Here is a 19,231-nt window from a genome sequence, read left to right on the forward strand (position 1 = left end):
TTCCCGTTATTGGATATCCTACTTACCCACCCACACTTTACCCACCATTATAGGGACATTGCCAAGTACATACCGGTTATTGATATCAAGTGAAACGGAAAGGCATTTGACGAATCTCTTTGGCAAGAGATTGGCGTGATAATTTTCTGCTGGCTATGCTTAGGTCGGGAAACTAATCATCATCATAATGTAGAGGTAATTAAAATCTAGTAACAGGAAAACATGATAATCCATATTTCACTCATGGTAAATCACTTTCTTCCTTGTCTTGCAATCCCCTCTCCATCCCCTGTAAATCCCACCCGTTGTATTCTGCAACCCCTCCTTCCCATTGCCGTGTTTTTGTTTGTATTCTTCTTTCCCTCTGAGACTGTACGAGTAAATATAGCTTTTGGGAAGGCAATTCACAGTCGATTTTAACTCCTTCGTCTTTATTCTTTTCCACCGTATTCTTGCTCTCCTCACACAATTTTATTCAGCTTAGGAAGGATCACATGTACTGAAGGGATAAGTAAGACTGTATCCAGCCTCCCCCCCCCCTCCCCCGAGTTCGAAGAGCCCCTCCTAAGCTGAAAAAATATAACATCGTCAAACAGAAAAAAAAAAAAAAAAAAAAGCCCCTGATTAAGGGTATTACTGAATTAAGCGTATAACAATTCCACTGTAAGACATTTTCCCAAAGTTGAATTAAATTGCCTGGAGGCAACAAGAATAAAATGAAAACTTTAGTGAGCTTGTTAACCTCATCTTCCCGAGACATTTTATTCATTTTGTTCTTGTTGACGTCATACTTTTATTCTTCTTGGGAGATTCCCTTCGTATTTAAGGGGATAATCAAGACAACATTTAGTTCCTCTAGTCTTAAGTCTCCCCATGAGGTGAGGAAAATCATCAAAAGGTAGCAAAAAAAAAAAAAAAAAACACGAAAGTAATGTTTATTCAGTTGTCAGTGAAGGTATTAATGAAGGCTGTATATAACCCTTCCGGGAAAAAAAAGATTGAATAAAATCGTCTGAAGGTAGCAAGTGTTAAAAAGTCATCGTAGTGAAGTGACCGGAGAGGGAGATTGTCGCTTTGGTATGTATAAATCCCAGCGTTCATCCTCACTAATCATTCATTCTGCATTATTCATCGCCTTTCGTCAAAACTACGGCTCAAAATATAAAGTCGTTCATCGGGATTTTTAGAACTTTTCGTGAATCGTTTTTGTATCTGTGTTTCATGAAAAATCGTTATAAAATCGCTTAGTTCCCACCCTCTAGTAATTTTTTATATATTTTTTCTGTATGTAGTTTAGCCTCATCTACACGTATTTACGTCACCATTTTCTGTATCGGTTATCTTTACAGTCTTCATTAATGTCGCCGTGTTTTTCACCTGTTTACGTCACCATTATCATTTGTTACCTTCATAAGATTCACCACTGTGTTCGTGTTTGCCATCATTATCATCATCATCATCATCACCGCCGCCGCCACCACCCTGTTTGTCACGTATAAATTGTTTTACGAAAAAAATAAAAAAAAAAAGGGAAAATAGTATGCAGTAGTACATCAGTCAGTGGTTTTTAAAAATCCGCTTATTAAATTACAAACCTTTGACGTTCTCGGTCTAAAGAATTGATACATATACTTAACATGTACAGGTTATGTATCACGAGGCTACCGTCGGACACTGCACACACACACACACACACACACACACACACACACACACACACACACACACACACACACACACAAACACAGGGTTATATTACATTAGATTTCGAGCCGGTTCATACGTCAGTCAAAATTATGTTTTATACTAAATTCATTTATACTTGTACCTGGTTTAAACGCCTTCGTGACTATGACGTCTGTTATTTTTTCCCCATCCATGCTCTCTCTCTCTCTCTCTCTCTCTCTCTCTCTCTCTCTCTCTCTCTCTCTCTCTCTCCTCGTCCTTTTACCTTCCACCCTTCCTTTCCCCTCGTCCTCTCTCCTTCTATTCCTTCCTTCCCTTCGTCCTCTATGTCCATCCCTCCTTTCCCCTCGCCCTCCCTCTTTCCATCCCTCCTCTCCCCTCGTCTTCACTCCTTCACTTCTTCCGTTCCCCTCGTCCTTCCTTCCTTCCACCCTTTCTTCCCCACTTCTTTCCCCTAATCCTCCTTCCAACTACCCACCCTATCTCCTCATCCTCTCCCCATACTCTCCTCACTTCTTCTAGTCTCCTTCCCTTACGCCCCTCGTTTCCCCTCTTTCTCTCCCATATATCTTCCGCCTTATTCTGTCTCCTAATACAAGTTCTTTCCCTCTTCCTTGCTTCATTGTCTTGATTCATTATCCTAATCTTTTTCTTATAACATTAGATATCATAATCAGTATCGTCTGTAATAAATATCCACGAAGGGACTAATTATAGGTATATTGGTGTTTGCTCTGTTCTCCTTTTGTTATTTTTAGTTCTTTCCCCTTCTTTCCCATCCTCTTCTCGTCCCCTTACTACCTTCCCCTCGCCTCGTACCCTGACGAGTATACCCCTCCTTTTCCCCGCCGCCTCGCTTTTTCTTCTTTCCCCCATGCCTCTCTTCCTCTCCTTCCGCCATGCCTCGCTTCCTCTTCTTTTCCTTCATCTCCTACCCTTACTCCCCTCCTCTCGCCTCTTATTCTCCTCCTCCCCCTCCCCCCTTTTCCCTTCATTTTTTTTTTTTTTTTTTTTTTTGGTGTGTCCCTCTCCCATATTCCATCTCCCATAGGGAAGAAAATAATTGCAGTTTAGCCAGAATTAAGCCAAGTTTTACATCGAGCTCTTCGTTTACATATAAATTACTCGGGGGCATGGGATAGTTTTACACAATAAGGATGACGGAAATAAAATCAGATGACTGGGGTGAAAGTTGCTGTAGTTATTGATTGCAGTACATTCTAAAGAGTTTGTATTCACTTCTTCCATTTGGTTAATTATCTCCGAAAAGGAGTGTATGTTTTCACCCGTTTGTGTGTTTGTTTGTTAGTTTGTCTGTTAACAGAAATACTCAAAAAACTAACAGAGATTTGGACCAAATTTGGTGGGTAGATAGCCCATGTCCCAGGGATCAATCGATTATCTATTGGGACCGATGTTTGTTAGTTTGTTTGTCTGCTAGCGGGATTACTCAGATGAATCTTCTTTTGGGTAGATGTCTTAGTAATGGAAATTGTTTTCGTCCCACGGGATCCGTTAAATAGCCTTGGGGTCACTCACTCTTTCAAATTCAGGACTGATCAGGTGTGGGCCCCTACTTTCCTGCTAGTCCAATTAAAGATAGCTAGAACTATATAGCTTTGAACCCCACAAACGGGGTCTGTCTAGCTGTGAAACAACTCCACGAATCTGCTTTACCATTGATTTTTACTTGCAAAACATTAATTACTTCAAAGCCAAGTTTACGCTCCAATGTCCTTAACTATCAGAGCTCGGACCGTCTTTTTCATTTTATTATTGCCATCTCATGACGATTAAGTTAATCTCATGAGACTCCGAACTGAAGAAGTGAGATAAACCCTCCCTTAACCTCTTCACTACAAGAGGTTTTCCCTGAGTATTATAAATCGTCTGGAGGCAGGAATAATAAGGTGTAAAATACGTCATCGAATGGACGAAAAAAAATCTTATCGAAGGTGAACAAAACCGTCTAGTAGCAGTAAGAATAAACGACAAAGGAGGTCATTTCGACTGAAGGAGGTTAATGAGACTGCTTGTCCGTGTCCTGGTACCGTCAGCGCCTCCGTCACTCCCTCTCTCTATTCATAATGGTGCCGTCTTGGTCGTAAGGGTCGTGATGCGCTAAAAGTGTCCGTATTCACTCAAGGTGGTCTTGGTGTGATGGACAGGGGGGGAGGCGACGAAGGAGCGGAGGGCGGAAGAAGGGTAGGCAAAGGGGTTGGGAGGCGGAAAGGGAAATGAAAAGAGCAGAATGGCGAGGGGAGAAGGGAAGAGGAAAGGGGAACAGTGGAAAGGGGGAGAAGAGAGGAGGGGAAGAACGGAATGAAACGAAGAAAAGAGGGAAGAAACTTACTGGAAGAACGGGAAGAAGGGACTAGGGGAAGAAGGGAAGAAGAGGAAGCAAAGAGGGAAGAGGAAGAAGGGAAGAAGGGCTGTGGGGAAGAATTGTAGAAGAGGAAATGAAGAAGGGTAGGGAAAAGAGAAAGAGGGGAAGAACAGAAGGAGGTGACGAACGGCGGAAGACGAAGTGAAGTAAGAGTGAATGAGAGGAGGAAAGGGGAAGAAAAGAGGGAAGAAGGGTAAAGCAGGAGGGAAAACGAATGACATAAAAGGTAGAGGGAAAGAAGACGAAGAAAAAATGGGAGAATAGGGGAGGAGGGGAAGAAAAGTAGAAAAGGAAAGGCAAGAAGGTGAAATGGGAGGGGGGGAAGGAGGAAGGAAATGACGGTCAAAAGGGACGGAGAGGAAGAGGAAAAGAAAAGGGATGGGAGGAGGGGTTAAAGACAGGGACGCTGGGGAGAGGGATGGAGTCTATGGCTTCCCAGAGTTTTCAGTGTTTTGTGGTATTTTATCATGTTAAAGCCATTATTTATTAGGAATTCTGGTGACTGCTGTTTATGTACAAATGACAGCTGTTAGCTGTTGTTATACGCTCTCCATTTTCACCACAGGGCTAAGGTATATCAAGAAAATAACACTGGAATAAGATGCTAGAGACGAATAGGGCTGTGGAAAGGACGTTGAGCCGTAGTATATTCGTATCCGGCTATTGGGATGTTGGAAATAAGCTGTAAAAGGACGAAAATCTCGACCAGGTTATAAAGTATGAACTGTACACAAGAGTTAATTTTCCTACTCAAATCTCATACATTCTGATCGTCAGAGTAATAAATATGTAAAGACAATAGTAAAGTGAAAGAAGGAGAGGGCAAATGGTGATCTTTTTGATAGAAAAATAGTGGAAACTACACTGAAATATGAAACTGTTTTGGATATAGGTGCCATATTATAGGAATGTATAGGGCAAAAGTGTAAAATTGTAAGTTATCAGAATGGGGAGACTTCTGAAAATTTGAAAAAAGGGGGGGGGGGGAATGGAGAAAATGTTAAACAGAAAAATAGTATAAAAACCTGCTGAATGGGAATGATGAGAAGAGAGCAGTGGTGACGATGCTAGCGGTAGGCAAAGCAAGGATGTGGTGGATGAGAAGGAGGCAGACGTGAAGAAATAGAAGGCTGAAGAATGGGAAGGTACCAGGAATCGTATACATGGTGGGCTTAGAGGCTTCGTGACACCTCTTCCTAAGCGATTTATTCTCAATATTACACATTCATATCCTCTTGTAAGTCATAGAAAGAAACTGATAATACTAGAAAGAAAAAAAAGCATATAGAGATACTACAAGAGAATAAATATTAAAGGCTATGCTAAATAAATCACAAATAAAAAGATGTTGCGAAGTGTCCTATGCCTTCTAAAACATATTTCAAAGGTTTGTGAGTTATATGCTGAGAAAATAAAAATTACAGTCCTTTAATTTAGTTTAGTTCCAGACATGAATATCGATACCTACACTTCGATAATTAACGAGAGAATGAACAGTAATAATACAAATCAGTATTACAGTCTTCGAACCCCCAACATACTTTCTCAGAATATTGTGTAAGAGTTTCATAAAGGTTTGACCAAAAAGTAGAGCCATGTCCTTAGCCACGACTGTCCCGTACAGTATGCATATTTTCCTCTCTCTCTCTCTCTCTCTCTCTCTCTCTCTCTCTCTATATATATATATATATATATATATATACACACTGGGTACACACCTGGAAGATGGGTTTGAGAGGAGAAGGGGAAGAAGGAAGGGGGGGCAAGAGGGGAAAACAGGAAAGTGAAAGAGAAGGAATAAAAAGGAGAAAGGGGAAGACGAGAGAAGGGAAAGAAGGAGGAAGGGAAAGAAGATGGGGGAGGGAAAGGACTAAAAAGCAGTAAAGGGGAAAAGGGGAAGGGGAGGAAAAGCAAGGGGAGAAAGAGGACAGGGAAGGAAAGAGAAGGGAAACAGGAGGAGAGGGAAAGAAGAGGAAGAGGAGAAAGGGAAATTACCAGGAGACAGAAGAAAAGGGGGATGAATGAAGATGGAGGAGGAGAAGAAGGAAAGAAAGAGAGATGGAGAGGAAAAGGATGAGGAGGGAGATGGGCTGGGGAAGAAGAGATGGAAGGGAGGTGGCCGAGGGGAAGAAGGGAAAAGAGGGAAGAAGAAGGAATAATAGGGGGAGGAAAGGGGAGGAAGAAAGTGGGAAAGAGAGATGAAGGGGAAAATAGAAAGAGGGGAAGAAGTGAGAAGGGTAGTAGCGTATAGGGAAAGAAAAGATTGGAGAGGTGATGGGTGGAAATAAGGAAGTTAAAAAGTGTGGGAAGGAGATGAAGGAGGGAAGAAGGGATGAAAGTTGAAGGGAGGTGCAGAAGGGGAGAGCTGTAGGGAAAAGATGAAAAAACAAAAGAAGGTGAGCAAAAAGCAGGAAAGAAGGGAAGAAGGTAAGAGGGAAGAGGAGCAGGGAGGAAGGAACAGTATAAACTGAGGGAGGGAAAATGTGTAGAAAGGGAGGGTGAGAGTGAGGAATGAAAAAAGAGGAGGGGAGAAAGAACTGTAGAAGTGGACGGAATGGAGTGAGGGAAGGAAAAACTCTTAAAAGGGAGGAAGGAAAGGGATGACGAAAGTAGAGAAGGGGGGAGAAAGGAGGGAAGAAATTTAGAAGGGAAGGGTTGCTGTAAAGAACTGTCATTCAAAAGTTCCTCTCACTGAACCACGGGCGTCGAGGGGTGATAGATTTGGAGGAGGGGAGGGTGGTGGTGGAGGAGAAGGAAAGAGAGGTTAAGTGGAGAAAAGAGGAAAACTAAATAGAGAGGAAGGAAGGGGGTGGAAGAGGGAGGTGAAGAGAAAAAGAGATGGGTGAGTGAGAGAAAGGAAGCAATTAAAGGGAGGAAAGAAGAAGGACAGAGAAATTAAGAGAAAGGAAGGAACTAGACAAGAGGAGAGAAGGAAAGAGAGGAGAGGTGACAGGGAGGTGGTAAAGGAGAGGAGGGGAGGGAGAGCAAATGCTGGATAAGGGTAAGAAGAGAGGGAGGGAGGTAGATGGAGAATGGAAGGAAGAGAATGGAATAAGAGTGCAGGGGAACTGGAGAAGAAAAATAGGTTGGGGGGGGAATGAATAGATGAAAGACTGAGTGGAGAGAGAGAGAGAGAGAGAGATAGCAGATTCATTAAAGCTGCCTTTAAAAAAACACACTGAAATAAACAGAGAGAGATGACAGCCAATCTAGCTTCCTCTCTCCCCTCCCTTCTCTCTGAATTACATACGCTGTCTCTATTATACCTACCAACAGGACGTGGCTCAAGGGAGGCGTGATGCAAAAATTCTCCAGCTGTGAAATATCTGGCACTCAGGCGAGAAGGAAAGTAGATTAGTAGTGATGTTTGTACGTATTTGGTAAAATATAATATATATATATATATATATATATATATATATATATATATATATATATATATATATATATATATATATATATATATATATATATATAGTGGAGAGTATTTCCTGGGCGATTTTTTTTTTTTTTTTTTTTTTTTTTTTTGTATAGTGCGGCCCGTCATGCAGTAAAAAGTACAAATACTAGTGTGTCATTTAACATATTTTTGTCTATGTTTTTCTTGTCTTTTTTCTTCTTTATTCTTTTTCCTCGTCGTTCTTCTCCTCCTTCTCTTCGTATTGCTATGTATTTTTCATTTGTAATATAGACAATAATATATACGCATAAATAATTTAGAAATTGTATGGTTGTATACATTTGCGCAGAGAAAAAACAATAATATAAAAGTTAATGTATATGAAGTTGTTTTTCACATCTAGCCACATCATCTGTCCCACTCCCTGTCCCACACTACAGTACTTCATATCCATCTACAACTACTACTATACTTACTTCTACTGCTACTACCACCACACTTCATTTCCTACCACAGCACTTCTTACTCCTCACTACCACATTTTCCTCTCCTTGGTCAACTAGTCCACATTGATACTTCCTATCCCTTACTACCGCACACATTTCCTCCCTATACCGACTTCCTCCCCTATGACTCTCTCCTACGACATTCACAACCCTATACTTCCATCATTTCCTCATAAAATCTATTCCACTCTTGATTAAGGAGTGAGTGTCAGCACTTCAGTGGCGAAAACTTTTTTTTTTTTTTTTTTTTTTAGACAAATCCGTTCGAAACAAAGTTTCTATTTATTTTGTACTGAATCCTTTCTGTCTCTGCAGCTGATTACATATTGATATATTTTTTTTTATGCAAGAAAGAAGGAACAGAAGGCCAGCGGCCAGCAAACCGTTCCTTCCAAGAAAAAAACAAAAATAATACAAAAGAGAGCCAAATTCAAGATCCGTTCATTTCGAGATGCCTGGACACACTGCGTTTGAAAGACTGGAGATCATAGAAAGTAGGAAATACAGACAGTTCCAGAGTTGACCTGTTGCATAAATGAAAGACTGGGAGTAACGGTTAACTATTGCATTAGAGACTTGGACAGAAAAGGGACGAGAGTTTGTTGCTAAACGGGTGTTAAGCACCCGTCGTAGAGGTGGAGGGATGCAAGTAGACAGTTCAGAGGAGCAGGGACCACTGAAGCAGCGATAGAGAAGAGATAAAGATGCAACATGGTGGCGAAGAGACAGAAGTTGAAGGGAGCCAGTAAGAGGAGGAGAGTTAATGAGATGAAAAGCCTTTGATTCCACCCTATTGAGAAGAGTTGTATGTGGGGAGCCTCCCCGCACATGAGTTGTAATCTACACAGAGGCGAATAAAACCTGTGTATAAAGTCAACAACTGTGCAGGGGTAAAAAAGGTACGGAGTCAGCTTAGCACGCCCAGTCTCTTGGAAGCAGATATTAAAAGAGATGCAATATGATCATTCCAAGTTAAGTCCCGAGTGAATGAAACCCCAAGCATGTTCAAGGATGATGCAGGATTGAGCTGGATATTATTAAATATTAGTGGGTACTCCTGTGGAAGACTGTGTTGGGTCGATAAGTGTAAAAACTGAGTTTTTGATGCATTAAAAACAACAAGATTATTTTTTACCCCAGTCAGAGATACGAACCAAGCCAGACATTAGGTGTGCCATAGCCTAATCCCTTGTTTGTTGAAGTAACTGCTGAGATGGACGTTGCGAGAACCAAATAGAAACGTGAAGGGTGGAGTCATCAGTGTACGAGTGGATGGGGTTAGATGTACAGCTTACAAGGTCATTGATGAATAAAAGGAACAGAGTTAGTGATAGGACAGAGCCCTAAGGAACACCACTGTTTATAGATCTAGGAGAAGAACAATGGCCGTCTGCAAACAGCGGCTATAGAAAGACCAGAAAGGACACTATAGATGAAGGCACAGATAGAAGGATAGAAACTGTAAGAGGGCAGTTTGGAAATTAAAGATTTATGCCAGACTCGATCGAAAGCCTTTGAGATATCAAGTGCAATGGCAAAGCTTTCGCCAAAGTCCCGAAAGAAGGATGATCAGGAGTCTGAAAGGTAGGCGAGAAGATCGCCAGTGAAGCGTCCCTGTCGGAACCCATACTGAAGATCAAAAAGAAGGTTATGATAGGAAAGATGCTTTAAAAATTTTTTGTTAAGAATTGACTCGAGAACTTTTGAGACACAGGACGTTAAAGCAATTGGACGATAGTTGGAGGGTTGTGAATGGTCACCCTTCTTTGGGACTGGCTGAATGAGAGCAAACTTCGAGCAAGAAGGAAAGGTACAAGTTGAAAGACAAAGGCGAAAGAGTTTACGCAGGCAGGGTGTAAGCACAGAAGCACAGTTCTTGAGGACAACAGGAGGGACTCCGTCAGGCCCATATGCCTTGTTAATATTAAGGCCAGTGATGGTAGAAAATATATCAGCTGAAGAAATTTTAATATCAGCCATGAGAAAGTCAGAGGGGGGAAGTGATGGTGGAACAGCACCGGAATCGTCTAAGGTGGAATTAGAGGAGAAAGTCTGAGCAAAGAGATCTGCATTATCAGTAGTAGAAATAGCTACAGAACCATCAAAGTAGAAAAGAGGAGGGAAGGATGATGAGGTAAAGTTGTTAAAAAGGTTTCTGGCAAGGTGCCAGAATGAGCGGGAAGAATTCAAGTTGGAGAGTTGAGAGCATTTAGTACGAATTAAATTACAGTACTTTTAGCAGGTGAAGAACAGGCTTAGTACGATTCCGGGCAGAAACATAAACAAGATGTGATTCAGGTTTGGGTTGGCTCTGGTTCCTTTTACAGACCTCCTCCTTGTTGCGGACACCATTAGAACAAGCATGATTAAACCAAGGCATTCTTGCATTAGTCAAAGGATATGAGAAGAATGTATGCTTTCTTGCCCGAAAGAATAAGTTCTGTAATGCGCAAAGAACACTCAAATGGCTTCCAGCCATGGAGGCAATAATCATTCCAGGTAAAATAAAAGAAGTACTGTCTGAGGGCCTCCCAATCAGCAGCTCCAAAGTGCCACAGTCGACTTTTCTTTGGGAGGTCCACAGGCCAAATGGGAGCGATAGGACAGGTCAAGGTAATAAGGTTGTGATCGGAGGAGCCCAATGGAGAGCAAAGATTAACAGCGTAAGCAGAAGGATTAGTTGTAAGGAGGAGATCGAGTATGTTGGAGCTCTCTCCAAGGTGATCAGGGATACGGATAGGGTGCTGTACAAGCTGCTCTAGGTCATCAAGGATGGAAAAGATGTAGGCTTGTTCACCAGTTGGATCAGTGAAAGGAGAGGAGAGCCAAAGGTGGTGGTGAACATTGAAATCCCCTAGAATGGAGATTTCAGAGAAAGGAGAAATGGATAGAATGTGTTCCATTGTAGAAGTAAGATAGTCAAAGAACTTTTGATAGTCAGTAGAATTAGGGGATAAGTAAACAGCACAGATATATTTAGTCAGAGAATGACAGCAAAGCCGAAGCCAGAGTGTAGAGAATTCAGAAGAATCAAGTTCAGGAACACGAGAGCAAGCTAAGTCGTTGTGTAAGTATACACAACAGTCACCTTTGGCTTTGAAATGAGTATAGAGATAGTAGGAGGAAACAGAAAAGGGTTTGCTGTCAGTTGCATCAGACTGATGAGTCTCTGACAGGAAGAGAAGGTGGGGTTTAGAGGAGGATAGGTGGTGTTCGACAAAGAGAAAGTTAGAGGAAAGGCCACGAATGTTGCAGAAATGAAGAAATGAGTCAGACAGTGGTGCCTTAGTTACTTGAAGGAATTCTATTGTATTTCGATAATAGCTTATCTTTGAAGTGCCACAAAATTACCCTCTGCCGTGCCTCTTTCCCTACCACACCATTCCCCTTCTCACCACCATACCACCGCCCCCTCTTCTCCACACCACCGTTCATTCCACCACACCATCCCCTTCTCTCCATCACACCATCCCCTTCTCTCCAACACACCATCCCCTTCTCTCCAACACACCATCCCCTTCTCTCCAACACACCATCCCCTTCTCTCCAACACACCATCCCCTTCTCTCCACCACACCATCCCCTTCTCTCCATCACACTTTCCTCTTGTCTCCATCACACCATCCCCTTCTCTCTACCACATCATTCCCTTCTGTCCACCACACCCTAACCCCCCCCCTACACTATCCCCTTCTTTACCATAACACCCTTTTCCCTTCACCAAACTTTCCACTTCACTCCACCACACCACACCTTTTCTCCACCACACCCCCATCTCCACCACACAATCCCATTGTCTTCTTCACACCACCCCAACATTTCCACCACACCATGACCTTCCCACCCCACCATCCCTTTTTCTCCATCACACCGACCCCTCCTCAGCATTACACCATCAACTCTTGATCACACCGCTCCTTTCACTTCACCACACCATCCCCTCCTCTACACCACACTCTCCCCTCCTCTACACCACATTCTCCCCTCCTCTCTACCACACTTCCCTCCTTTCCATCACACTCTCCCCTCCTCTCCACCACGCCACAGTTCAGCAGTCCCCTCTATTCCATCAGTCTAGTCTATTCTGAAGCCACCAGGGAAGGGAGAAAAGGGGAGAAGTTGGGTGACAACTCGACTGAAGACAGGTCGAGGAGAGAGTGGACTTAGCTGTCAATCAGGGCCTAGGGTTTGGTAATTGAAGAGGCTGTGTGTGTGTGTGTGTGTGTGTGTGTGTGTGTGTGTGTGTGTGTGTGTGTGTGTTTTCAGATACACCAACAAATTGTTTCATTAATAATATTTTCGAAAATACAGTAAAAGAAAAAGAAAATCATATCATTTATGTTCTCCCTCAAAACGTGTCACATGACCATAAAGTAAAATTGCTCCTTTAATTGCTGTTCCGGCAGAGAGAGAGAGAGAGAGACGACCCATATATTGCGCAACGAAATGTTTCCCTATAAAAGAGCGAGAAGGAAAAAAAAAAAAAAAGGTTAAGAAATAATAAAACAGAGGTGACATTCAGATCAGACCCGTACGGTATGTATATTATTATGTTTTTTTATTCTTTGTTTCTTTTGTTCCCTTTTTAGATTTCTTTTTTCCCACCTTCCAGACACATCTTAGTCGAGTACCATTCCTTTATATCTTCACCGAATCACTTCATACTTTACAATTGTCCCTTGGGTTAACACACCTTCTTCATTTTGTAAATTTAATCCTTTACAATGGTCTAATGGAGTCAATGGTCAAGCCACTTGATCACAACTATAAAGTGAAATGTGGCTACAAGAGTTTGTAGATTCAGACTTTGTTCTTAACACGCGTCCCCTGAGTTATTAGAACATCGACCATTTCTCCAGTGACCGAGGCGCTGTTTACGGAATGGTAGTCCGTGTACACTGATTCATAATGGATTGGTAACAAAGTAGCTGTTGTTAAATTATTAGAATGGTGATTATTATGAAAATATATAGGCGTGCATTGTTACAACATAGTGCCAGTGTTAATGTTAATTATGACAACCTGTATTCTATGTGAGTGTGGATTATATGTATCTTTTGCGGTTTGTCAGCTTTCAGTATCATCTCTTCAATGATGAAATATAAAAACAGTATATTCTGTACTGATTTTTCACTGGCTCTCCAAGTATTCCCTGAAAATCCTCTTGCATACCCCAGGGGGTTCTCGAACCCCAGTTTAAGAACTCCTGAGGGTCACCATCTTTAACGAAGAGGGGTGAAGACAGTCTATTCTTTATGGTGGTAGAGTTTATGTATTCGTTTATTTTTGACCATCTGTATTCCCTTGTGAATTGTAGCAATCTTTAGTTATTTCATTCATAATGATCCTGAACGCTTTTATTTGACTAAAGAAAAACTCCGGGGTCTGAAAGGGATATTTGATATAATCTGACTTATGCTAGACGATTTTATTCCTGCAAAGTAAAACTCAGGGCTTTCGTTGGGATTGATATAACTTGAAGAACTCTAAATGATTTTGTTCATTTACATGAAAAATCAGGGGTTTCAGTGGGGAGTGTCTATTCTGACCAGCAGTAGACGACACTGATCAGCAAAACACACAAAAAAGTCTGGATAGGAATAATATATTCTGACAAACGCTAAACTTTTATTTAGGGGCTGGGGGGACTACAAAAACACTCAAGGATCTGAATAAGAATCATCTGCTCTGATTAACGCTAAACGATTAAATGCGGCTAAAAAAGAAAAAAAAAAAACAAGCAAAAGAGCCCCTGGGTACGAAAGTAGCATCCCCTCTTGTCCTTCGCTGAAGCAATAACTGTGTTCCCTGATAAGACCCAACAAGTCTTCATCACTCCAGTGTCCCACCTCTTGGCACGTGTGGATGTCAGAATGGGATACATGCCGCTACCTTTTTTTTGGGGAGGAGGGGAGGTTCGAGGTGGGGGAAGGGTGGATGACGTGTTTATTGGACGATCGTGTTGCCTTTGATATTGTCTTCGTGCGACGTTATTGTTCTCTCACTCGCATCGTTTAACTGACCTCTCTCTTCTGTCTCCCCTTTCTTAGTTGCCCTTTCTTTTTCCCTCTTGCCTTTTTTTTTTTAAGAGCAGGGCTTCTCATGTATTAGAACATCTTCCTGTTTTTAATTTGGTTTTCGTACTACCTGTTTTTGACACTCGTTGGACTCCTTTTTTTTTTTTTCGGGGGGGGGGTTGCCGTTGCTTCTTTCTTATTGGGATATCTTTCTAGTTGCTCTTGTTTTTCAGCCGGTTGTTCAACCCCCTTAGTTCGTCTTCTTGCTTTTTTCCCTCCCTTTTTTCATCACTCATACTACCAAACGATTAAATCCGTCTTAGAAGCAGCATTTGGAACTGTGAAGGTTGGGTACACCGTTCAATAACCTCGTCGCCTTGAGTACCCCTTATTCGAATAAAATCGCTCTGGAGAAGCAAGAATACAATTTTTTTAAGTCCTCGAGGGGCTAAGGGGCTCAACAGTGTCATTTTCTTAATTGTTTCCTTCCGTTCCTGTAAAATTTCCTTCAGATATTTACTGCAAATTGTGTAAGGTATTGTTTCAGCTAAATGGCGCTGATTGAAGGGTGGGGGAGAGAGCCTTCAACTTTATCCCTCCCCTGTTAATCTTCTGTAATTGGATATTAAGTATTTTTCGTGTTGAGGGTTGATCACCAACAAAGGACTTTATTGTCTGTCTGTCTGTCTGTCTGTCTATCTGTCTGTCCGTCTGTCTGTCTGCCTGTCTCTCTCTCTCTCTCACATACACACACACAGTCTTCCCCGTTTATTCCCCTCCCCCCTCACTCACACCCCCTGCCTGTTACTATCACTCTCCCAGGCTCCCTTCCTGCTTCCTCCTCTTTTCCTCACTCTATCTCTGACTTTAATTTGTTTTCACCTCCTCTCACCTTCCATACACTTGCCACGCACCCGTCATACAACACATTCTATCCCTGAATAAACTCACAGAGTTCCTGCTACGTCCTATTTATTTTCTTCTTGCTGTTGTCAGACGATTTTATTCATTTCTGTCGTTCGGTCCCACAGGAATAATACCAATGACGTCATTTATAATTTTTGCTACTCCCAGACGATTTTATTGAACTGAAGATATGCATCAACCCGAGAGACGTCCTGTATGGATTACTCCTCATACTATCAAACTATTTTATTCAGTTTAGGGAAGGCCTTCTGTAGCGAAAGGGTTAAGGACGACTGCATCTAACCCTGCCTGTTCGAAAAGCCTCCTTTAATTTAGGTAAAATCATGTAGAAAAAGCTAAGATGGAATATAAATTACGTCACCGGATTGAAAGGGTTCATTTCTACATAAACCTTTCGAAACGATGAAGTCTTCTCGTTTACCAGGCGATTTTTCTCCAGCTTGGTAGAGAATTTTTTTAAACTGCAAAGGTTAGATGTAGCCTTCATGAAGTATTTCCTTGAAAACTATTGGTCCCCCCTGAGTTTTATCGGAGCAACTTTTGGGTAGCCTGAATGCTTACATACCGATATATATATATATATATATATATATATATATATATATATATATATATATATATTGTTACAGAACAGAGAAAGATAATGTACACTTAAAGTGAGAATACTAATAATCACTACTGTCCCGTAAAGGTCCAGGTTCAAAATAAAAGAGTTAGGTAAAATTACAAATTAAAGTTTAATGCTCAAACTAACAACAAAACATTCAGGACTCATAAGGATAATGTAATGGCAAAAAACAGGTTAAATATATGGTTAACTGCAATAGCCTCTATTAACACGAAATTAGCATGAGTAAATTTATCTAAGTCAGCCCTGTTATAATGAGATACCAGATAATACTCAGTGAATGCCAGATATAGTATTACAGATACAAAATATTATTAATGATGGCTGACAACAAGAACCTTACATAAATTACAAAAACCTTACTAGGCCTAAGAATTAACCTTATGCTACACAGTACAAGAAAAAATGCAACAACAGTTATACTCAAATTACACACAGCTGCTAGATGGTTGGAGACTTCCTGAGCACTCACAATAATAATAACTGTACAGGGGAGCACAGAGATGTGAACAAAATGAAGAGTAGATCTAAGTGGCAATAATGCAGAGACTGAGCTCATTATATAGGGGCCAGCAGAGCTTGATACAACTTGTAAGAAGGACGCGCAAATGAAGCCATAGGGGACAAAAAGCTGACAATCCTGCTCTGAACAACAGAAAGGACGACTTACTCTACTATAACGGTAGAAGGGGGGACTGAGGCAGAACACGCTCGTGATCAAACATGCAGCATACTGTGCGTTAAAATTACACAAAGGATGATGAAATCATAGGCTATGTAACACCTCCCCACAAAGAAAAAGAAATTTACAAAGGAAATTTCTTATTACTCTAAAACAATCCGTCTAAAGTCTAGATAAGCAATCTGCAATAACATTTTCTTTCCCCTTGACATGTTGTATGTCTAATGAATACTCCTGAAGAAGTAGACTCCATCTTGTCAATCTCTGATTTTTATCTTTAAACTTACTAAGGAATTTCAGTGGGTTATGATCGGTATAAATGACTATGGGGTCAAAACCAGAACACAAATAAAATGAAAAATGCTGTAAACCCAAAATCAAGGCCAAAAGCTCTTTCTCAATAGTTGAGTAGTTCTTTTGAGGTGGAGTGAACTTCTTACTGTAATAAGATACAGGGTGTTCAATACCCTGATCATCCTCTTGCAGCAAAACAGCCCCAGCTCCTGTATCACTTGCGTCAACAGCCATCTTAAAAGGCTTAGCAAAATTTGGAGTAGCGAGCACTGGCTGACTTAATAGGATAGCTTTAAGTTTGTTGAAAGAGGATTCACAGTTATCGGTCCATACAAATTCAACTCCTTTTTTCAGTAGGTCTGTAAGTGGTGATACAAGAATTGAAAAGTTAAGAACAAATCTCCTGTAATAACCTACCATTCCCAAAAATCTTTGTAGCTCTTTCCTACTTTTAGGTCTGGGAAGATCACTTATAACCTGAACCTTAGCTCCTGGTGGTGCAACATGTCCATCACCAATTACGTACCCAAGGTACTGAACTTTAGCTTGACCAAACTCACACTTTGACAAATTAGCTACAAGATTAGCCTGAACCAAATGCTCAAGAAATTTACTGACATGGCATAGGTGATCTTTCCAGTTGTCACTGAAGATTAATACATCATCAATATAAACAACACACCCTGCCAAACCCTCTGTTACAACATTCATGAGCTTCTGAAATGTGGCTGGTGCATTCTTCATACCATATGGCATTACAGAACATGCAAAAGTCTTTCCGAGTGTTACAAAACATGAGATCTCCCTAGCACGTTCAGTCATAGGTACTTGCCAGTATCCCTTTAACAAATCAAACTTACTTATGTACCTAGCCTTTCTGATCTTGTCTATGCATTCTTCCACGCGAGGGAGAGGGTAAGTGTCTGTTTTGGTTATCTGATTAACACGTCTGTAGTCGATGCAAAGCCGCTGTGACCCACCTGGCTTAGGGACTAGAGTGACAGGAGAACTCCACTCGCTCTGACAGGGCTCAATCATCTTGTGGTCCAACAGGTAGCCAAGCTCCTTCTGGATGAGAGGAACTTTCACTGGGTTCACATGGTAAGGAGGCAATTTAATTGGCTTTGCGTCTCCAACATCGACATCATGCATCAACACAGTGGTTCTTCCTGGAGTGGCACGGAACACTTGCGGGTACTCCTGCAGTAATGCCGAAAACTCCTGCCTTTCCTCGGGAGGTAGATGAGAAAGCTTAGTCTGGAGATCATTCATGATATCAGGATTCTTCCCCAAACTATCACTCAGGCTCATACTGCATGGGAGAGCTTCACTTGCAGACTCGTGTGGAACAGCTACAGAGCAGACTGGATTATTTTCGTCCCGCCTGTGATATAACTTTAGCATGTTGATGTGACATAGTTGCTTGTTCTTTCTACGATCTGGTGTGGCGATGACATAGTTGACATCACTGAGTTTCTTCTCCACGAAATAAGGACCACTAAACTTGGGTTGAAGAGGTTGCCCATGAACTGGTAGCAGAATCAAAACCTGATCTCCTGGCTGAAAGTGGCGTAACCTAGACTTCTTATCATACCAAGTCTTCATCTTCTCCTGAGCAGCTCCTAAATTCTCTCTCGCCAGCTGTAAAGCAGTGGACAGCCGTTCTTTGAACTTCATCACATACTCCAGCAGGTTGACGTCATCTTCCTCCGACAGCCAGCATTCCTTGAGTAACTTAAGGGGTCCTCTTACTTCATGGCCAAACAGTAGTTCAAAAGGTGAGAAGCCCAGTGATTCATTTGGAGATTCTCTTGCAGCAAATACAACAATTGGAAGACCTTTATCCCAGTCTTTCTGATGTTCCAAACAGTATTTCTTGAGCATCGATTTGAGTGTTTGATGATATCTCTCCAACGCTCCTTGGGTCTGGGGATGGTAAGCTGAAGACGTGATCTGGGTGATGCCCAACTCTTTCAGAGACTGCTTGAAAACATTTGACATGAAATTACTTCCCTGGTCTCACTGTACCTCCTTGGGCAGACCAAACTTTGTGAAGAACCCTAGCATTTCCTTAACCACGTTCTTTGCTGAGATATTTCTAAGTGGAATGGCTTCAGGATCACGAGTAGCCATATCAATCAGGGTCAACACATAAGAAAATCCTGAAGAAGAGTTAGGAAGAGGGCCCACAACATCCACCAACACACGGGTGAAAGGCGCCTCAAAAGGAGGAATGGGAACTAAAGGTGCAACCTTTTCGGTCTGATTACACTTCCCCACAACTTGACAGGTGTGACAAGACTTACAATATCAGGAAACATCCCGGAAGATACTTGGCCAGTAGAAGTGTTTCAAAATGCGTGCCACAGTCTTCCTCACTCCAAGGTGTCCTGCCAAACTAGAATCATGAGCCACTCTAATGATATCCTGCCTACAAACAAGAGGGATGACAACTTGATGTACAACCTCCCACTCACAGTCGGCTGATGCTGTTGGGGGTCTCCACTTCCTCATAAGCACTCCTGACTTTATATAATAACAAGTAGAAGCACCGGCTGACTCTTCCTCACTGCAAGCAGAGTTAGCAAGACCTTTCAACTCAGGGTCAGCAACCTGCAACTCAACCAACTCTTGACGAGACAAATTATCAACACTACGGGGTACTGCCTCATCTGGTGAGTGGTCCAAATTAGCAAGAAAAGTGT

The sequence above is a fragment of the Coenobita brevimanus genome, chromosome 63, assembly GCF_032717465.1.
Source record: "Coenobita brevimanus isolate Jiangsu-jjx chromosome 63, ASM3271746v2, whole genome shotgun sequence".
Classification (NCBI taxonomy): Eukaryota; Metazoa; Arthropoda; class Malacostraca; order Decapoda; family Coenobitidae; genus Coenobita; species Coenobita brevimanus.